The 11886-nt window shown below is 48.3% G+C and overlaps 1 non-coding gene across 1 annotated transcript; it reads left to right on the plus strand.

Annotated features, from left to right (window-relative positions):
- The first annotated feature begins 11295 nt into the window (after positions 1-11295).
- Positions 11296-11377, plus strand: trnas-cga (transfer RNA serine (anticodon CGA)). The gene has a single exon. It is a non-coding gene; the product is annotated as a tRNA-Ser (tRNA).
- The last annotated feature ends 509 nt before the right edge of the window (positions 11378-11886 follow it).

An 11886-nucleotide genomic window follows, 5' to 3' on the forward strand; every position in this document is an offset into this window, starting at 1 on the left:
GCAATCAGTAACTCGTGGTGTTCCGCCGGGGTCAGTGCTGGGTCCCCAACCCTTTACAATCTATATTAACGATTTGGAGGAGGGGACCGAGTGTAAAATATCAAAGTTTGCAGATGATACTATGATGGGAGGGAAAGCAGTGAGTGAGGAGGACATAAAAAACCTGCAAGGGGACAAAAAAAGCCAAATAAGTGGGCAGAGATTTGGCAGATGGAATACAATACTGGAAAGTGTGAGGTTATGCACTTTGGCAGGAAAAATCGAAGAGCAAGTTATTATCTTAATGGCAAGAAACTGGAAAGTACTTAAGTACAAAGGGATCTGGGGGTCCTGGTGCATGAAACTCAAAAGGTTAGTATGCAGGTGCAGCAAGTGATTAAGAAGGCCAATGGAATGTTGGCTTTCATTGCTAGGGGGATAGAATATAAAAATAGCGAGGTATTGCTTCAGTTGTACAAGGTATTGGTGAGACCGCACCTGGAACACTGCATACAGTTTTGGTGTCCATACTTAAGAAAATACATACTTGCTCTCGAGTCAGTACAAAGAAGGTTCACTCGGTTAATCCCGGGGATGAGGGGATGGATATATGAGGCGAGGATGAGTAGATTGGGACTCTACTCATTGGAGTTCGGAAGAATGAGAGGCGATCTTATTGAAACATATAAGATTGTGAAGGGGTTTGATCGGGTGGATGCGGGGAGGATGTTCCCGATGATGGGTGAAACTAGAACTAGGTGGCATAGTCTTAGAATAAGGGGCTGCTCTTTCAACACTGAGATGAGGAGGAACTACTTCACTCAGAGGGTGGTAGGTCCATGGAATATGCTGCCCCAAAAAGCTGTAGAAGCTACATCATTACATAAATTTAAAACAGAAATAGACAGTTTCCTAGAAGTAAATGGAATTAAGGGTTACGGGGAGCGGGCAGGAATTTGGACATGAGTCTAGGTTCGGATCGGACATGGCGCTGTGGGTAGCGGAGCGGGCCCAGGGGCTGTGTAGCCTGATCCTGCTCCTATTTCGTGTGTCTAATTCTGTTAGATTCAGGAGATGGTTCTGTGATAGTAGATTGGCGGCTAGGATCAGATCAGCCATGATCTTATTGAATGGCGGAGCAGGCTCGAGGGGCCGATTGGCCTACTCCTGCTCCTATTTCTTATGTTCTTATGGTCTTATAGGGTCTGATGAAAGGGAGGAACTGAAAGAAATCAGTATTTGTAGGGAAATGGTGTTAGGGAAATTGACGGGATTGAAGGCCGATAAATCCCCAGGGGCTGATAATCTACATCCTAGGGTACTTAAGGAAGTGGCACTAGAAATAGTAGATGCATTGCTGATCATCTTCCAACATTCGATGGAATCTGGAACAGTACCCATAGATTGGAGGGTAGCTAATGTTACCCCACTATTCAAAACAGGTGGTAGAGAGAAAAATGGGAATTACAGACCGGTAAACCTGACATCGGTAGTGGGGAAAATGCTAGAGTCCATTATAAAAGATGTAATAGCAGAGCACTTGGAAAACAGTGACAGGATCGGACAAAGTCAACATGGATTTACAAAAGGTAAATCGTGCTTGACTAATCTACTGGAATTTTTTGAGGATGTAACTGGTAAAATAAACAATGGAGAACCAGTGGATGTGGTGTATTTGGACTTTCAAAAAGCTTTCGATAAGGTCCCGCATAAGAGATTAGCGTGTAAAGTTAAGGCACATGGGATTGGGGGCAAGGTATTGACTTGGATAGAGAACTGGTTGGCAGACAGTTGACAAAGAGTTGGAATAAATGGGTCTTTTTCCGAGCGGCAGGCAGTAACCAGTGGGGCAGCGCAGGGATCGGTCCTTGGACCCCAGCTATTCACAATATATAATAATGATCTAGACAAGGGAACTAGATGTAATATCTCCAAGTTTGCAGATGACACAAAGCTGGGTGGGCGTGTGTGCTGTGAGGAGGATGCCGAGAAACTCCAGTATGATTTGGACAGGTTGGGTGATTGGGCAAAAGCATGGCAGATGCAATATTACGTGGATAAATGCGAGGTTATTCACTTTGGTGTCAAAAACAGGAAGGCAGATTATTATCTGAATAGCAATAGATTGGGAGAAGGGGAAGTGCAACGAGACCTGGGTGTCCTTGTACAGCAGTCGCTGAAGGTAAGCATGGAGATGCAGCAGGCAGTTAAGAAGGCAAATGGTATGTTGGCCTTCTTAGCGAGAGGGTTTGAGTACAGGAACAAGGATGTCTTGCTGCAGTTGTACAGGGCCTTGGTGAGACCACATCGTGAGTACTGTGTGCAGTTTTGGTCGCCTTATCTGAGGAAGGATGTTCTTGCCATGGAAGGAGTTCAGCGAAGATTCACCAGGCTGATACCTGGGATGGCAGGAATGACATATGAGGAGAGATTGAGTCGATTGGGCTTACACTCGCTGGAGTTTAGAAGAATGAGAGGGGATCTCATTGAAACTTATAAAATTCTGACAGGACTGGACAGACCAGATGCAGGAAGGATGTTCTCGATGGCCGGGGAGTCCAGAACTAGGGGTCACAGTCTAAGGATAAGGGGTAAGCCATTTAGGACTGAGATGAGGAGGAATTTCTTGACCCAGAGAGTGGTGAACCTGTGGAATTCTCTACCAGAGAAGGCAGTAGAGGCCAGTTCATTAAATATATTCAAGAAGATGTTGGATATATTTCTTAAGGCTAAAGGGACCAAGGAGGATGGGGAGAAAGCAGGGACCGGGTACTGAATTTGGATGATCAGCCATGATCGCATTGAATGGCGGAGCAGGCTCGAGGGGCCGAATGGTCTACTCCTGCTCCTATCTTCTATGTTTCTATGTTTTTAAGTCCTTATATGGGATAAAATTAATACTCAACTAGAAACCGTTCTAGAAACCAGGAAGCTGGTTAAAAGACAGAAGCAGAGTGCGGTAGTTATTGGGTGTTTATTTGACTGGACGATGTAAAGAGTTGGCCCCCCTGCATCACTGCTGCGACCGTTGCCCTTCTTGCTATTTCAACAATCTGGACTTGGGTACAGGAGGCAGACGTATCGACATTTGCTGCTAACAGGAAAAACAGGGAGCCTGGGTAGCTGTGAAGGAACCGTCAGTGAACATTTAGAGAAGAATATGGAGAGGAAATGTACACCAAATGGTGTGTTAAAAGCTGCCGAGGAGTCTCCAACAATAGATATTTACAGAGCAGTGGAGACCATTCGGCCCACTGTGTTAATTCTGGGTCTTTGCCACAGCAATACTAAACTAAACCCACTGACCCACTATCTCCCCATAGACCTGTATCAATCGCAAACTAATCCCACTGCCCCACTCGCTCCCCAAAGCCCTGTAACAATCCCAAAATAATCCCACTGACGCGCTATCTCCCCATAGCCCTGTATCAATCACCAAACTAATCCCACTGCCCCGCTCACACCCCATAGGCCTGTAACAATCCCAAACTAATCCCACTGCCCCGCTCACACCCCATAGCCCTGAATCAATCCCAAACTAATCACACTGCCCCGCTCACACCCCATAGACCTGTATCAATCACAAACTAATCCCACTGCCCCGCTCACACCCCATAGGCCTGTATCAATCACAAACTAATCCCACTGACCCGCTCTCACTCCATAGCCCTGAATCACTCCCAAACAAATCACGCTGCCCCACTCAAACCCCATGGACCTGTATCAATCCCAAAAAATCCCAGTGCCCCACTCTCTCCCCATAGCCCTGCGCCGGCACTTTGAAAGAGCTCTGCAATTAATTTCATTCACCTGCCCTTTCCCCATAGCCCTGTAATGTTTTTCCTTCAAGTATTTATTCAACTGCCTTTTGAAAGTTTCTATTGAATCTGCTTCCACCACCCTTTCAGGCAGCGCATTCCAGATCACAACAACTTGCTGCTTAAAAAAAATGTTTCCTCATGTCACCTCTGGTTCTTTTGCCAATCACCATAAATCTGTGTCCTCTGGTTACAGAACCTTCTGCCAGTGGACACACTTTCTTCTTATTTACGCTATCAAAACTATTCATAAGTTTGAAAATCTCTATCAAATCTCCTCTTAACCCTCTCTGCTCTACAGAGAACAATCCCAGCTTCTCCAGTCTCTCCACATAATTGAATTCCCTCATCCCTGGTACCATTCTGGTAAATCTCCTCTGCACCCTCTCTAAGACCTTGACATCCTGTGTTGACTTTAACAACATAGCACTGATTTGACACGTTCCTGTGAAAGATCATTGATCATTAAGAGATTGTAAATCTCACCTGCTTGCTGCTGGGGTTTGCCGATGTTGAGCTGAGACTGTAAGTGCCATGGTTTTGAATTGACAATCAGAGGGGATGTGGTTTAGACGTCACATGAATAAAATGACAGTTTCATCTTAAAAAGGAGAAGTGTAAGTGAAGGCAGTCCTCGAGGAGGCTGGATTGGCTCGTGTGTGTCATGGGCTGTGGTAACCCACTGTCCAAACTGCCTACTGTGGGCAGCAGCAGCTGTCACAGCTGGGAGCCCCTTTCTTTATCATTACAACTTCCCTTCTCCACCTCTCCCCTCCTGCTGACACCCATCACAACTGGTCCTCTGCTCAGCCATTGCCCACAGCCAGCAGGGCGAGTGGACAAGAAGCCAGGCTCATTCACCCTCTCCCTAACACAGGGCCACAGACACCAATTGTAACCGCTGCCCAGGCTCAGGTCAGCTCCCTCAGCACAGGCCGGGGATGAAGCCTGGGCCTTTCCAAATGCAAGGAAGCAAGAAACAAATACTGGCCAGGAAAGGCTCAGCGAGTTCGAGAAATCTGTGCGTTTGTTTGATTGAAACCAAAACAGCTTCGAACCCAAGGATGCTTCATACAGGTGGAGAAATTCAGTTCACTTTTTCGACACAATTCAAATCAGCAGAAGCAATGAACACGTTGAAACCGGCAAATATGAACACATCTATCACTAAGCAACAATAGATTAAGGAGCATATGGCACAGAAAAGGAAGAAATGAAAGAAAGATTCAAAGAAAGAAAGAAAGTACAAGGACTTGGGGTTTTATACACTGGCACTGTGTTTCTTTCTGCGCCGGGACAGCAGAGGGCACAATCGGAACATCAGCCACTTCAGTGCCTGAAACATGGTTCAATAGGAACAGGAGGAGGCCATTCAGCCCCTCGAGCCTGTCAAACCAGAACTGGCGGAGGCCATTCAGCCCCTCGAGCCTGTCAAACCAGAACTGGCGGAGGCCATTCAGCCCCTCGAGCCTGTCAAACCAGAACAGGAGGAGTCCATTCAGCCCCTTGAGCCTGTCAAACCAGAACAGGAGGAGGCCATTCAGTCCCTCGAGCCTCTCGAACAGGAACAGGAGGAGGCCATTCAGCCCCTCGAGCCTGTCAAACAGGAACAGGAGGAGGCCATTCAGCCCCTCGAGCCTGTCAAACAGGAACAGGAGGAGGCCAATTCAGCCCCTTGAGCCAGTTACACTGGAACAGGAGGCCATTCAGCCCCTCGAGCCTGTTACACAGGAGGAGGTCATTCAGCCCCTCGAGCCTGTTACACAGGAACAGGAGGAGGGGATTCAGCCACTCGAGCATGTTGCACAGGAACAGGAGGAGGCCATTCAGCCCCTCAAGCCTGTTACACTGGAACAGGAGGCCATTCAGCCCCTTGAGCCTGTCAAACAGGAACACGAGGAGGCCATTCAGCCCCTCGAGCCTGTCAAACCGGAACAGGAGGAGGCCATTCAGCCCCTCGAGCCTTTCAAACAGGAACAGGAGGAGGCCATTCAGCAGCTCGAGCCTGTCAAACCGGAACTGGAGGCGGCCTTTCAGCCCCTCGAGCCTGTCAAACCGGAACAGGAGGAGGCCATTCAGCCCCTCGAGCCTGTCGAACAGGAACAGGAGGAGGCCATTCAGCCCCTCGAGCCTGTCAAACAGGAACAGGAGGAGGCCATTCAGCCCCTCGAGCCTGTCAAACAGGAACAGGAGGAGGCCAATTCAGCCCCTTGAGCCAGTTACACTGGAACAGGAGGACATTCAGCCCCTCGAGCCTGTTACACAGGAGGAGGTCATTCAGCCCCTCGAGCCTGTTACACAGGAACAGGAGGAGGGGATTCAGCCACTCGAGCATGTTGCACAGGAACAGGAGGAGGCCATTCAGCCCCTCAAGCCTGTTACACTGGAACAGGAGGCCATTCAGCCCCTTGAGCCTGTCAAACAGGAACATGAGGAGGCCATTCAGCCCCTCGAGCCTGTCAAACCGGAACAGGAGGAGGCCATTCAGCCCCTCGAGCCTTTCAAACAGGAACAGGAGGAGGCCATTCAGCCGCTCGAGCCTGTCAAACCGGAACTGGAGGCGGCCTTTCAGCCCCTCGAGCCAGTCAAACCGGAACAGGAGGAGGCCATTCAGCCCCTCGAGCCTGTCGAACAGGAACAGGAGGAGGCCATTCAGCCCCTCGAGCCTGTCAAACAGGAACAGGAGGAGGACCTTCAGCCCCTTGAGCCTGTCAAACAGGAACAGCAGGAGGCCAGTCAGTCCCTCGAGCCCGTTACACTGGAACAGGAGGCCATTCAGCCCCTCGAGCCTGTTACACAGGAGGAGGCCATTCAGCCCCTCGAGCCTGTTAGACAGGAACAGGAGGAGGCCATTCAGCCCCTCGAGCCTGTTGCAATGGAACAGGAGGACATTCAGCCCCTCAAGCCTGTTACACAGGAACAGGTGGAGGCCATTAATTCCCTTGATCCAGTTACACAGGAACAGCTAATTTATTATTAATGTTTCATGTGATGTGTTTGCTCTGAAATAAATTGTTAAAAATGTTAACCTACATTGGCCAGGAATCGAACCCAGGTCGCCCACATGGCAGGCAAGAATTCTCCCTCTGAACCACCAATGCTCACAGGAACAGCAAATCCCATTTTCCGTTAGCTACAATTTAATTTTGACTTTTGTTAATAGAAGCGAGGACACTGCGGTTCAATAAAAAGCGAAATGCAGCAGGTGCTAGATCTGAAATTGTTCATTAAATGTTGGAAACACTCCACAGGACAGGGAACATCTGTGGACAGAAAAACACAGGGTTAACCTTTCAGGTCCATGAACTCTCGGTAGAACTAAGATTTTGCAGCTTTGTAGGTACCGTGTGAGTTTCCTTCCAAACTTTTTAAACTTTTAAACTGCTCACAAATTACAAAATTAAGAAACTAACCTTCCCTCGAAAAATAAATGACCCGTACGGGGATCGAACCCGCGACCTTGTCGTTATTAGCATCACGCTCTAGCCAACTGAGCTAACCGGCCCATCTGTAAGGCTTATCTATAGTACCATCCCTGTTTCTGGTCTTTGCCCGCTAAGTCACTGTCTTTGAAGGCTGTAAAAGAAAGACTTGCATTTCTACAGGCCTTTCACGACCTCAGGACATCCCAAAGTGCTTTACAGCCAATGAATACTTTTTGAACTGTTTTGCATCTGTGACAGGTAGATTGGTCAGGGGGAGGTCAAATAGGTTTTCCCCTCGTGTTGGTTCCCTTACCACCTGCCGCAGGCCCAGACTGGCAGCTATGTCCTTCAGGACTCGAACAACTCGGTCAGTCGTGCTGCTACCGAGCCAGTCTTGGTGATGTGCATTGAGGTCCCCACCCAGTGTACATTCTGTGCCCTTGCTGCATTCAGTGCTTCTTCCAAGTAGTGTTCAACATGGAGGAGCACTGATTCATCAGCTGAGGGAGGGTGGTAGGTGGTAATCAGCAGGAGGTTTCCTTGCCCATGATGTTCCTGTGTAACAGGCTTGAGGGGCTGAGTGGCTTCCTCCTTTTCGTGCATAACAGGCTGAATAGCCTCCTCCTGTTCCTGCATAAAAGACTCAAGGGGCTGAATGGCCTCCTCCTGCGCATGTATAACAGGCTCGAGGGGCTGAATGGCCTCCTCCTGTTCATGTATAACGGTCTTGAAGGGCTGACTGGCCTCCTCCTATTCCTGTATAACACGCTCGACAGGCTGAATAGTCTCCCCCTGTTCCTGTATAACAGGATCGTGTGTCTGAATTGTCTCCTCTTGTTCCTATGTAACAGGCTTGAGGGGCTGAATGGCCTCCTCCTGTTACTGTGTAACAGGCTCGAGGGGCTGAATGGCATCCTCCTGTGCATGTATAACAGGCTCGAGGGGCTGAATGGCCTCCTCCTGTTCATGTATAACAGGCTTGAGGGGCTGAATGGCCTCCTCCTGTTCCCGTATAACAGACTCGTGTGTCTGAATTGCCTCCTCCTGTTCCAGTGTAGCAGGCTTGAGGGACTGAATGTCCTCCTCCTGTTCATGTGTGGCAGGTTTGAGGGGCTGAATGGCCTCCTGCTGTTCCTGTGAAACAGACTCGTGGGTCTGAATTGCCTCCTCCTGTTCCTTTATAACTGGATCATGGGTCTGATTTGCCTCCTCTTCATCCTATGTAACAGGTTCGAGGGGCTGAATGGAGTTCTACTGTTCTTGTACAGATCTTGTATCGCTGAATGGCTTCCTCCTGTCCAATGCAACAGGCTCGAGGCGTTAAAGACCTCCTCTTGTCCCTGTGTAACAGGCTCGAGGGGCTGAATGGCCTCCTGCTGTTCCTGTATAACAGGCTAAAGGGGCTGAATGGCCTCCTCCTTTTACTGTGTAAAAGGGTCATGGGACTGAATTGTCTCCTCCTGTTCCTATGTAAAACGGCCATGGGACTGAATGGCCTCCTCCTGTATCTGTGTAACTGACTCAGGGGTTGAGAGTACTCAGAGGGAAAGTGTCGGGCGGTAGTTTCCCTTCTCTGAATTACCGATTTACTGCAAAATGTACCGACAGTGGAGGAACCACCGAACCCTGACCCACAACCTTTGAATGCCTTAAATCTGTCATATAAGTAGAAGTCCAATGCACTATCCATTGCGCCACAGAGCCAATTACGTAAAATTCTATTACAAAAGCAAAATAGTGCTGATGCTGGAAATCTGAAATATAAACAGATGAAATGCTGAAAACACTCTGCAGGTCAGGCAGCATTCCATGACTGTTTAAAAGGGGTCTACTTTCAGTCCCGGATCATTCTGTGTCTGTTCAAAAGGGACATGCTGTCAGTCCCGGATCATTCTGTGTCTGTTTAAAAGGGACATGCTGTCAGTCCCGGTTTATTCTGTGTCTGTTTAAAAGGGACATTCTGTCAGTCCGGATAATTCTGTGTCTGTTTAAGGGGATGTGCTGTCAGTCCCGGATCATCCTGTGTCTGTTTAAAAGGGACATGCTTTCAGTCCCGGATTATTCTGTGTCTGTTTAAAATGGATGTGCTGTCAGTCCCGGATTATTCTGTGTCTGTTTAAAAGGGATGTACTGTCAGTCCAGGATCACTCTGTGTCTGTTTAAAAGGGAAGTGCTGTCAGTCCCGGGTCATTCTGTGTCTGTTTAAAAGGGATGTGCTGTCAGTCCCGGATCATTCTGTGTCTGTTTAAAAGGGATGTGCTGTCAGTCCCGCATCATTCTGTGTCTGTTTAAAAGGGATGTGCTGTAAGTCCCTGGTCATGCTGTGTCTGTTTAAAAGGGATGTGCTGTCAGTCCCGGATCATTCTGTGTCTGATTAAAACGGGTGTTACATAATATTATAGAGTCTGCCCCACAGAAACAGTGCATTTGCACGAGCTGGTCTCCACACGAGCCTCCTTTTTCTCTATTTCTCCTCACCCCCCAAATAAAACTAGAATCAGTAATGGTAACCATGAAACTATCGGATTGTCTTAAAAACCCATCTGGTTCACTAATGTCTTTCAGGGAAAGAAATCTGCCGTCCTTACCTGGTCTGGCCTTTGTGTGACTCCAGTCCCATAGCAAAGTGGTTGATTCTTAACTGCCCTCTGAAATGGCCTAGCAAGCCACTCAGTTGTAACAAACCGCTATGAAACAAAATAATAAAAATGAAGCTGGACGGACCACCTGGTCTGATCCATATCAGCCTCCACCTGAGGTCCCCACCATCACAGAAGCCAGTCTTCAGCCAAATCGATTCACTCCACGTGATATCAAGAAAAGGCTGAGCACACTGGATACAGCAATGGCTCTGGGCCCTGACAACACCCCGGCTATCATTCTGAAGACTTGTGCTCCAGCCAAGCTGTTCTAGTACAGCTACAACACTGGCATCTATCCAACAATGTGGAAGACTGCCCAGGTATGTCCTGTCCACAAAAAGCAGGACAAATCCAATCCAGCCAATTACCGCCCCATCAGTCTACTCTCTACTCTCAATAATCAGCAAAGTGATGGAAGGTGTCATCCACAGTGCTGTATGGTGGCACTAACTGACCAATTGATGCCCGGTTTGGGTTCTGCCAAGAGCACTCGGCTCCCGACTTCATTAAAACCTTGTTCCAACATGAACAAAGGAGCTGACCACCAACATCCTGGGGGTTACCATTGAACATAAATACTGTGACAACAAGAGAAGGTCAGAGGCTAGGCATTCTGCATCGGGTGTCTCACGTCCTGACTTCCCAAAGCCTTTCTACCATCTACAAGGCACAGGTAAGGAGTGTGATGGAATACACTCCACTTGCCTGGATGAGTGCAGCTCCAACAACACTCAAGAAGTTCGACACCATCCAGGACAATGCAGCCCGCTTGATTGGCACCCCATCCACCACCTTAACCATTCACTCTCTCCACCACCGGCGCACCGTGGCTGCAGTGCGTACCATTTACAAGATGCACTGCAGCAACTCACCAAGGCTTCTTCAGCAGCACCTGCCAAACACGCAACCTCTTCCACCTTGAGGGACAAGCGCAGCAGGCGCATGGGAAAACCCCCACCTCCAAGTTCCCCTCCAAGTCACACACCATTCTGACTTAGAAGTATATTGCCGATTCTTCATCGTCGCTGGGTCAAAATCCTGGAACTCCCTCCCTAACAGCACTGTGGGAGCACCTTCACCACACGGACTGCAGCGGTTCAAGAAGGCGGCTCACCACCACCTTCTCAAGGGGCAATTAGGGATGGGCATTTAATGCTGGCCTTGCCAGCGCACCCACATCCCATAAACGAATTTAAAAAATCCTATCAGCATATCCTTCTATTCCTTTCTCCCTTCCTCTTAAATGCATCTGTAGTATTCGCCTCAACTACTGCTCGTGGGAGCTCCTTCCACATCCTCAGCGCTCTCTGGGCAAAGAAGTTAATCCTGAATTCCCTGCTGGATTTATCGGTGAGTATTTATGACCTGTCTTCTCTGAGCTAGTTCCTGACTCACTCACAGTAGGAAGCATTTTCTCGCTGCTAGCGTGCAGCTGTGATGGCCGAGTGGTTAAGGCGTTGGACTCGAAATCCAATGGGGTTTTCCCGCGGAGGTTCGAGCCCTGCTCGCAGCGACTTTGATGCAAATTCTTTATTTTATTTCATCGGCTCCCTGTGGCGATCACTGGCCCCGAAATTGATCAGAATTCCCTCCACTGCACTTTATTACACTGATTAAACCAAAGTTCCAAATGAAACACTAATAATTTATCGGCCTCAATTAGATATTGTGGATTTGTTGGGAACTAGTGAGCAATACACACACAAAGCAGCATCAAAAATACTAATTAATAAAGAGCCCTGCAGTGTTTGCTATGGAATCCCCTTCAGCTACTAAGTGGGAACACGGTTTGGTTTTGTCAAACTGAACACGAATTAAAAAGTGTGTAAAAAGAACATGGCAGGACTCGAACCTGCAATATTCTGATAACCTCAAAATTAATATCTAAGACTGACGCTTTATCCATTAGGCCACGCGACCAGTAGCAGCAATTTATAGATCAGCGCCATCTGTGGACAGATAGACACAGGGTCAACCTTCCAGTTCCTTGAGCTCTTGGCAGAACTAAGGTTTTGTAGCTTT

This window comes from Somniosus microcephalus, unplaced genomic scaffold, assembly GCF_052327205.1.
Source record: "Somniosus microcephalus isolate GS21.2 unplaced genomic scaffold, FLI_Smic_1.0 unresolved_chr8, whole genome shotgun sequence".
Lineage (NCBI taxonomy): Eukaryota > Metazoa > Chordata > Chondrichthyes > Squaliformes > Somniosidae > Somniosus > Somniosus microcephalus.